Here is an 8,738-nt window from a genome sequence, read left to right on the forward strand (position 1 = left end):
CGTTTAGGTGCCTAAAGATACAGAGAGGTGCCTAAATGCCTTTTAAAGTATGGGCGCTTTTAAAAATCCTGCTAGACGCCATTGCATTGTTAGGTGTCTAAATACTTTTGACAATCTAGCTCATCGTCACATGATTCCAGAAACTGGGGCTTCAAGTATCATGAGACTTGTGATAAAATTGTGAGAATTGGCAATGCTGAGTCATCCTTTCAAATTTCACTGCTAAATGATCCTATGCCTCCAGTCCCTGCTAACCCTCCCAGCTGGGTTGGCATTTAGGGTTGCCAATTTTGGTTGTATGTATTCTGGGAGGTTTCATCACATGACAATCTTTAATTAAAAATTAATCTTTAATTCCTGGAGACTCCAGGACAATCCTGGAGGGTTGGCAACCCTAGTTGGCAAAGATTTGGGTATGCGCACCCGGTAACCTTGACCTGACTCTCAAGAGTGACTTGAGCCATATTGCTGGCCAGGTTGAAAAATGTTTTCAGTGCCACTGCCCCCAAGTGGCCGAGCAGAAAACAAAAACAAAACAAAACAAAACAACACAACAAACCCACAGCCAGCCAATCAACCGAGAAAAATAACAATGAAAAAGGCTGGCCAATCAGAGCAGAGCAAAAAAAAAAAAAAAAAAGGCACAGCACAACAGCGCCCCCTGGAAGTTGGTGCCCAGTGCAACAGCCCTGCTCGCCCCTAGAGCTGGCTCTGCTGAGCTGGTTTAGCTTGAGGCAGAGTCAATGTGCATCTAAGCACTCTGATCTCGCTTGCTTTTACTTTTAACAATTCAGGCCCCAGTCCTGCAAAGATTTACACAGGGGGTTAACCCTACGCACTGCAAATAGCCCCATTGACTTTAAAGGGACAAGTCAAGTCGAGCTGGCATATGAGTCTTTGCACGGTCAGGGCCCCAGTTTAGGCAAGCAGGCTGCCAGCCATAGGCACAAATCGATTTCACCTTCAGAGTTAGCAGCAGAGACAGCCAACTTCTTCGCCAAAGGGGTAAGATTCCCAATCCTAAAACAGATGATACAACCCGGTTGGTAAACACCCTGACTGTCAGCATGCAGTATAAGGGCCCAGGCTGCAGTGCCTTAGTCAATCTGTATTAATTTCCTCCTAGGATAGGGCTTGGCTGTAGCAGGCAGAGTTGTTTTACTCGCCTGGTTTACTGTATTATATTTTTCAAAGTTAAAACACTAAGGCATGGAATGCTACCCTATGCAGAGGTCAAGCACATGGGCTCGTCACCACTTCTAAATCCTGTATGAGGACTTGGGTGGTGCAGAGGGTGAATTTAAGTGTACAAACTTCAGGAGCATGTTGATGGTGTTGGAAAATAGGCCCTTTGTAGCTCAGCTTGAGCTACTGGACTGTAGCCGACTCCTGCTCTGATTCCCGTGAATCATGGAAAACGGGGGATAATGCTTAAAACATCCACAGCTGCAGAGCTGGGTGATTCACAGACTAGCTAATAGGACATGGAGCCTGCTATCCCTCTATTTTGCTGGTTCCAATCCAGCCCAGGTTGGTAGTGTAATGACTGACAGTTGTGAGGAGCTATGGGTGGGTCTCAGTGCACAGGCATCCACCCCACAAAATCACCACAGAAGATTGAATGGGACCCCCATCCTCATTTGTGGAGGTGGTTGCTGAAGGTCAGAGCTGAGTCACTGGATCCAATTCTCCACACACACACACGCACCGGTGTGGGCCAGCTCCACCCGAGTGAGTGGAGGTATTCCAGTGTGGGAAGAGACGCAGACCAATTATTTATAAAATAGCTCCTTGTGGGCTCTGTATATCTGACCCCCATTGGACTATTTGAGTGTAACTCTAAACAGTTCCTTCTCTTCCATCCCCCTGACCTTGCTGCCCCATCTCTTGTCTCTCAGAGGTACGAAAGAAGGCAGATGGGAACAAAAGCGAGATCTCCCAGGACGACACAGCATCAGAGGCAGAAATCACCACAGAGGAGCCGCTGAACGGGGAGGAGGGAGAAGAGGAGGGACTCACGCGAGATGACTGTGAAGACGAACTGGTAAGCAGCAATGGGAGAGGTGCCCCCGCCCTGCTAAGGGCATTAATCAACTAGCTCTAATTTTACTGGTGCTTATTAAAACCACTGGAAAAAGTCATTTTTCCTCCTTAAAAATAAATCACTATCTTTAATGCTGTGATTGTTTGCAGCTGTATTCCCCTACCCCAGCCCTTCCTCCATGATGGAAAAGCGTTACATTAATTGCTGTACGCAGAGATGCTGAAGAAAAATGGCTAGCCTTGAACATTCAGGCCATGTTTATTTGTGCTTTTGTAACAATTAATCCCTGGTTTGTACAAATTGCTTTGCTCCGTAATAAATGATTCTGAGATGTGTTGGAACAAGTAGCACAGATACGTTATTACAGCACCGCGTTCATAACGATTTGCATTTGCAGAGTGTCTTTCATCCAGACCGAGCCCCAATTCCCAAAGCAGGTTGCAAAGTCTGTAGAAGCAGCTCCTTCACCCACCACTGAAATATGGCCACCTCTGGGGAATTATGGCAGCTGTTTCTCAGCACGGGTCTTGGGCCTCAACCCAGCAAAACACTCTGGTTCAGGAAAGCACTGAAGCACGCACTTCTGCCCATCCCAACTAAAGGCAGCGCTTAAGCATGTGCTTAACTTTACACATGTGCTTAAGTCCCATTGACTTCAGTGGGATTGAAACACGTGCTTAACATGAAGTACACGTTTAACGCTATGCTGTGTGGATCTGGGGTTGTGACTACTCCCATTGAAGCCAACTGGGCTATTCACATGTTTAAAGTTAAGCACATGCTTAAGTGCTTTGCGAGATCAGGATCCTGCTTAGATACTACCATGACAGGAGCTTTTGCAATGCGTATTATAATTAGAGAAAGCTCAGTTGTTTCCCCAAAAGTAAGGTGAAAGCAAGACTCTGATAATGAATACACACAGTATTCATTATACACACATCCTCTAACTTGGTGAAAAAGTTCTCAAAGGCCCTGCCGCTTGTCAGGCTGCATCTTACCACCAGGTGGCATTTTCCCACAAACTTTAAGGCAAATCACAAAAGCCTTTTTCAAGATATTTTGATCTCTACGTCACAGTGTTTGAACATTTCTGAAATAACTTCCAATGGGTTTTTTGGCTCCTTACGTTCCATGTATCCCCTGACTTACAAACATCAGAACTAGAGCCAAGTGAAATTTTTTGTCTGAAACTTTTTTTGCCGAACATGCAGATTCAGGTCAACTGAAATATTTCATGAATTCATGTCATGTTTCAACAAACTGTTTTGGTTGAAAAAAGCCTAAAAAAATTCTGAAAAAAACCAAAATGTTTCAATTTTTCAGTGCAAAATGACTTTTTGTTCAGAAATGGACTCCTTTTAAAAAAGGTTATAGTTTTAAAAAGCTGGAAAAAGCATTCTGTTTCATGTTGAATATAACGTTGCCTTCGACCTGAAACAAATTATTTTTCTTTTTGGTTTTCCAAAATTTTCAAAAAACAATTGTTTGTGGTCAGCCCAAAACAAACAATTAAAAAAAAATTTTTTTAAACAGCCTGTGAACCAAAAAAACCCAGGTATTCACACCACTTTAATCAGAACAGCCCTCATCTGTTGGTGTCCCTGAAGACTGGGGCCTTTTATTATTTTTTCCCAGAAGTCTCTCATACCTAAAAAAGTTATTCACCCTCTGTTCTGATTTATAGGGTTGCCACCTTTCTAATTTCTGGTAACCGGACCCTCAGGCCCTGCCCCTGCTCTGCCTCTTCCCTTGAGCCTCCCCCACCCCCTTCGCCACCTCTCCCCCAGACAGTTCACCTCTTTCCCCAAGGCCTAGCCCCCATCACTCGCTCCTCTCCCTCCTCCCCCTGTTGTTTGCTGTATCCTCTCAAGGAGCCTGCCTGCAGCCCTGACTGAGCAAGGTCTGGCATGGGTTAATGACCTGGCGCCTCCCCCACCCCTGCAGTAACCTGACTTTTGGTTTGGGTGCCATTTAGAGTTGCCAGGTCCCCAAAAACCAGACACCTGGGAATCCTAAATGGCACCCAGACACAGAAGTCAAAACCCGGACTGTCTGGGTGAAAGCCAGATGGCTGCAACCCTAGTTCAGATGGGCCACATAGCTTAAATTGTTAGCTCGTGACAGGGCCGGCTCTAACTTTTTTGCCACCCCAGGCAAAAAAGAAGAGTGCCGCCCTGCCATACCCCCCTCCTGCGCGCACCACCGAAATCCCCGCCCCCTCCAGCACCACGCCACCCGAAGCCCCGACCCCCAGCGCCGCCCGAAGCCCTGCCCCCTCCAAGCGCCGCGCTGCCCGAAGCCCCCGCCCCCCCTCCGAGCACCACGCCAGCCCCCGCCCCCCAAGACCCCGCCCCCCCCGAGCACCACACTGCCCGAAGCTCCGCCCCACCAAGCACCATGCCGCCCGAAGCCCCTGTCCCCTCCCTCCGAGCACCATGCCGCCCGAAGCCCCCGCCCCACCCCGAGCATCACGCCACCCAAAGCCCCGCCCCCCCTCCGAGCACCACGCCGCCCGAAGCCCCTCCCCGTCTCTGAGCGCCGCGCCACCCAAAGCCCCCGCCTCCCCTCTGAGCACCACACCGCCCGAAGCCCCCGCCCCCCCTCCGAGCACCACGCCGCCCGAAGCCCCGCCCCCCTCCAAGCACCACGCCGCCGAATCAAAAAAAAATAAAAATAAAAATAAAAAATCGAGCGCCGCCCTGCCCCAAGGTGCCGCCCCAAGCACGTGCTTGGTCGGCTGGTGCCTGGAGCCGGCCCTGGCTTGTGAGGTGCAGGGACTGGATCTTCCTGTGCATGTACAGCACCTTGCACAATGAGGCCTTGATCCTGACTGGAGCCTCTGTTCTCTACCACAATAAGCCTCTTCTTTATTTGACACACTTTACATGTAGCCTCTTTTGCATATGTCATTTACATAGAGAATGTGGGGTGAAGTTCTATGGCCTTTGTTATGCAAGGAGTCAGAGTAGATGATCATCACGATCTGCTATGGTCTTAAAATCTGAGTCTATGAGCTAGTCAGCTTATGCCTCTGCAGATACAAATAAGCTTTAGCTGAAAGAGCTGTCCTTCTACACATCTTTTGAGGAGCGTCTTCATAGGGCCTCATCCAAAGCCCATGGAAACTGATGGGATCCCTTCCATTGCCTTTAATGGGCTTCGGATCAGGCCTGTATTGCACAGCTGTATTGCACACAGAAGCTGTGTAGGAGGGGAGCTCCGCTGCTGCAGACTTCCCAAGATGTTCAATGCAGGAGTTGCCCCTGCAGGTCTCCTAAGGTGAGGGTACATCTCTCGTGACCATCCATCTCCTCAGGCGAGGAGTTCACTGAGCAAAAGCTCATGCATATAAAGCTGACGCATAAAACGGACGATACTAGCCACATACATAACATATAGGAGAAGCAGTAAACCCATCTGAAGCCGATCCCCTGAACCTGATCTGAACCCCCCAACATGCCCAAGGAGAAGGGGGGGAACCCAACACCCCTAAAACAATGAAACTGCAAATAACAAAACAGAAACAAACACAGACTAACAGAAGCCAAGTTAGTGTGCACAGCACCTAACAAACACAGCGTCGCCCTCAAAAGCTCCCACCACGCCGAGAGCGAGATCTGTGGTTAGAGCCCTACCCGAGGTGGTGGAGCCCCAGGATCCAGTCCCCCTGCTCCAAGGACTCTAATTATTTACCCAGAATGCAACAGCTTCAACAGGAGAGACTGAGAGGCCATAAACAACAAGCAACCACTTGTAGGATTTGGCCTTTTGTTATGTTCCCTGCATGCTTTCGATGCGGTGTGTGAATATCCATGCTAGGGACCCCATCTGTTGCTGCTCCCCAGCGACATTATATATTCCATCCATGTTCCTGGATGATTTGACACCTTCCCTACTCTCCATCTCTTCCACCATGGTCTGAGCTAATCATTGAACTCCCTGTGCTGGAACAGCCCAGGAGGAGGGGCTAATATTGATTTCCTGTTTCTGTTTCTCGTTGCCTTTTCCCTCCCGCCAGGAGAACAGCCATTCCACAGATGTGGAGGATGCCAGCCTACAGTAACCAGGTATAGCTAGTGCAACTCTCAAGTCTCCAAGGGTTGCATGCTGGATTCAGGGGAAACGTTTCCCCCTTATGTATCTTAGCTGCTTTGGAAGATGCATCTCCCCACAAACCCTGTGCATTTTCCCAGCACCAAGCCTGGCTGCTCAGCTGGGCTCTGGATTGACCCCTAAATGCATCTCCTAAATCACAAGGAGAGTGACGCTCCTGTTTTTCTCTCTCCTCTCTCCTAGTAGCACGTTCGGAACAGCGATGAACACCAGTGTGAGGAGAGCACGAGGTTATATCCTGGACTGGCATGCTGAGCCGGACAAGCATAAAATGCAGGGCTGCTGTCATCTCTGCCTGGCATTCCAAAGGAGAAACATGGACCGACATCTTCAACCCATCTGTAAAGCAAAAACAAAGAAAACCAGTCATCCAAGTGGATCCCTGCTCCTCAGAGCCCTGCTGCCGGCCTAGGCAGCGGACAAACACATGCTCCATGACCGTCACTGACCACACTCTGGGATGGAGGTTGTATTATAAAATGAATCGGGGACGTTGTAGAGCTGTCCTTAGGGGCGGGGAGAGATAGCTAGTCATAATCCAATAAAGAATTTAGTTCCTGAGGTAGAAGGGGCCGGCGTGTTTGTTAATTGGGGAAATGAGTATGTTGGTCTGGACAATTTGTAGTTTCACACATATGATCATGTTCATGAATGGGGCAGAGGGGCACCTTTCCTCCCCGAACTGATCACCTCGTTCTGAGTCCTTTTCATCCCATGAGCCACCTTGGATGCACGGTCACCTCCGAGTGTAAGGGAATTGGTAGCATGCCCCTTGTTGCGCGCTGGGCTCCTTGGTCCAGCATGTCAGCACAAAGAGAGAGAAGGAAGCCATCGACAGGAGAATAAGTGAGCCAGAGCAGCGGAAACAAAGCACCTTTAGTCTTCAGAGGTCTGGTTTCTTAGCCATCCGACTGACAACGCGTAACTAAAGGGTAAACAGGCAAACAGTCGCTATGGAGTAAGGGGGTGTGGGTGAAAGTGGACCCAGGTGGCTAGCGTGAGACCCTTTTATTGGACAATCAAACAGTTCAGACTAAGGGGTGCGATGCCACCTCTTCCCCTCCGGCCCAGCACCCGAGCATGGTTCGGCAGGCAACTCAATCCCCAATAGCAGCATGGTCACACACAATCCCTCGCGCCAGCCCCCTTTTGGGCCTTCAAGGTCTGGCTAGGAGGTGGTGCGGGCGGGATGAGCTGGTCCCTGCACCAGACCCCACAGGCTGCTCTCCACATCGCTGTGTATTGCAATGGGGCTGGGGGATGCAGTAACTCGCCTGAGCGTAAAAGACTTGTGAGGGTTAGTGTCCGGCATGCTGGGCCCGAGGGAATTAGAGCATCCGCTTTCCTCCCCACCCCAAATTCACACTGCCTTAGCCCACTCACAGCCCAGAAGGCAAATGTCAGCAGCAGACATGGGTGGTTTCTTCAAAGGAAAGTCCGTAAAAGGACCCCCCCACTTTTCCATCTGTTGCATGGTCACAGATTCCCACTTTATTGGGCCTATTCTTAGTCTCTGGCTTCAGAGCTTGATGGGGTTGAGACTCAGTCCACACTGCCACACCAACTGGAGGCCCCCCTCACCCCCCCCGAGTGCCGCCCAAGTCTTCTCCTTGACCAAACTCCAAGAAACAGGATGAAACAAAGCAGAACCACAGAGAGCTGCTCGAACAGTTTCCCAGCGTCCTCCTGGTTTCTGCTCCAGCACTCAAACCCAGGCCTCTCACAGAGTCTTTAGGAGGGAGACAGAGTGGAAAGCAAGCCATGGGGCCATGCTTCCCTCTCCGAAAGAGCCTGGCCTACTCATAAGCATGGCTTTTGAAGCACAACGTTTTACTTGCATTTCTTCGTTGGAAATAATCATGAGGACTAAAAGGGATGAACATTCTTTTCTTTTCCTTCTCCTCTTCCTTCCATGTTTCAGTTCCAGTACCATTTGTTTGTCCATTGTGCTGTGCCGAGCCGTTGTAGCATTGTTGTCTAGGCTTTGAGAGATGAGCTGCAATTTTTGCTCTGAACTGACCATGATGCTGATATGTGGGAAGAAGGTGGCCTTGTATATAAAATCCTGTATAATAAAAAAAGGGAAATTACTCCACCTCTGCTGTCTTCTCTCTGACCTTTTCAGGACCACTGGGCCCTGGCTGGTGTTTCTGGATTCACTCTTTCCTGTTTCATCTCTGCCAATGGGTTTGCTATGCCTGGGATGAGGCATAGTCTGTTGGGTTGAACAAAGCTCTTCTGGATTTGAGGATGTTTTGTCTGTAAGACCCTGATTCTGTTCCATATAGAGAGCCACTCAGTGCAGGACAGCGGGGAGGAGCTATCCAGGAGCCAGTTACAGCTTCCTGGATCTCATGGCACATCTGCACTGGCCCCCAACAGGTTAAAACAGGCTACGTTCTGCTCTAACTTATGCCAACCAGCAATGGTTACAAGTGGTCTCTAAGCAAGTGTTGCTAATTCATGATTTTATTGAGAATCTCATGACATATGGTGTTCTTCTTAAAGTCCCACCTCCTGGAGGCATATGAGTAGGTGAGACTCTCATCTTGCCTTTTTTTGAAAAAAAGGTAAGTCTGTA

At 49.3% G+C, this 8,738-nt stretch overlaps 1 long non-coding RNA gene across 1 annotated transcript; it reads left to right on the plus strand.

Annotated features, from left to right (window-relative positions):
* The first annotated feature begins 6 nt into the window (after positions 1-6).
* LOC135979499 (uncharacterized) lies at positions 7-8,247 on the plus strand. The gene is made up of 2 exons (XR_010596795.1): positions 7-2,044; positions 6,341-8,247. It is a non-coding gene; the product is annotated as an uncharacterized LOC135979499 (long non-coding RNA).
* The last annotated feature ends 491 nt before the right edge of the window (positions 8,248-8,738 follow it).

Source organism: Chrysemys picta, unplaced genomic scaffold (assembly GCF_011386835.1).
Source record: "Chrysemys picta bellii isolate R12L10 unplaced genomic scaffold, ASM1138683v2 scaf918, whole genome shotgun sequence".
NCBI classification, from domain to species: domain Eukaryota; kingdom Metazoa; phylum Chordata; order Testudines; family Emydidae; genus Chrysemys; species Chrysemys picta.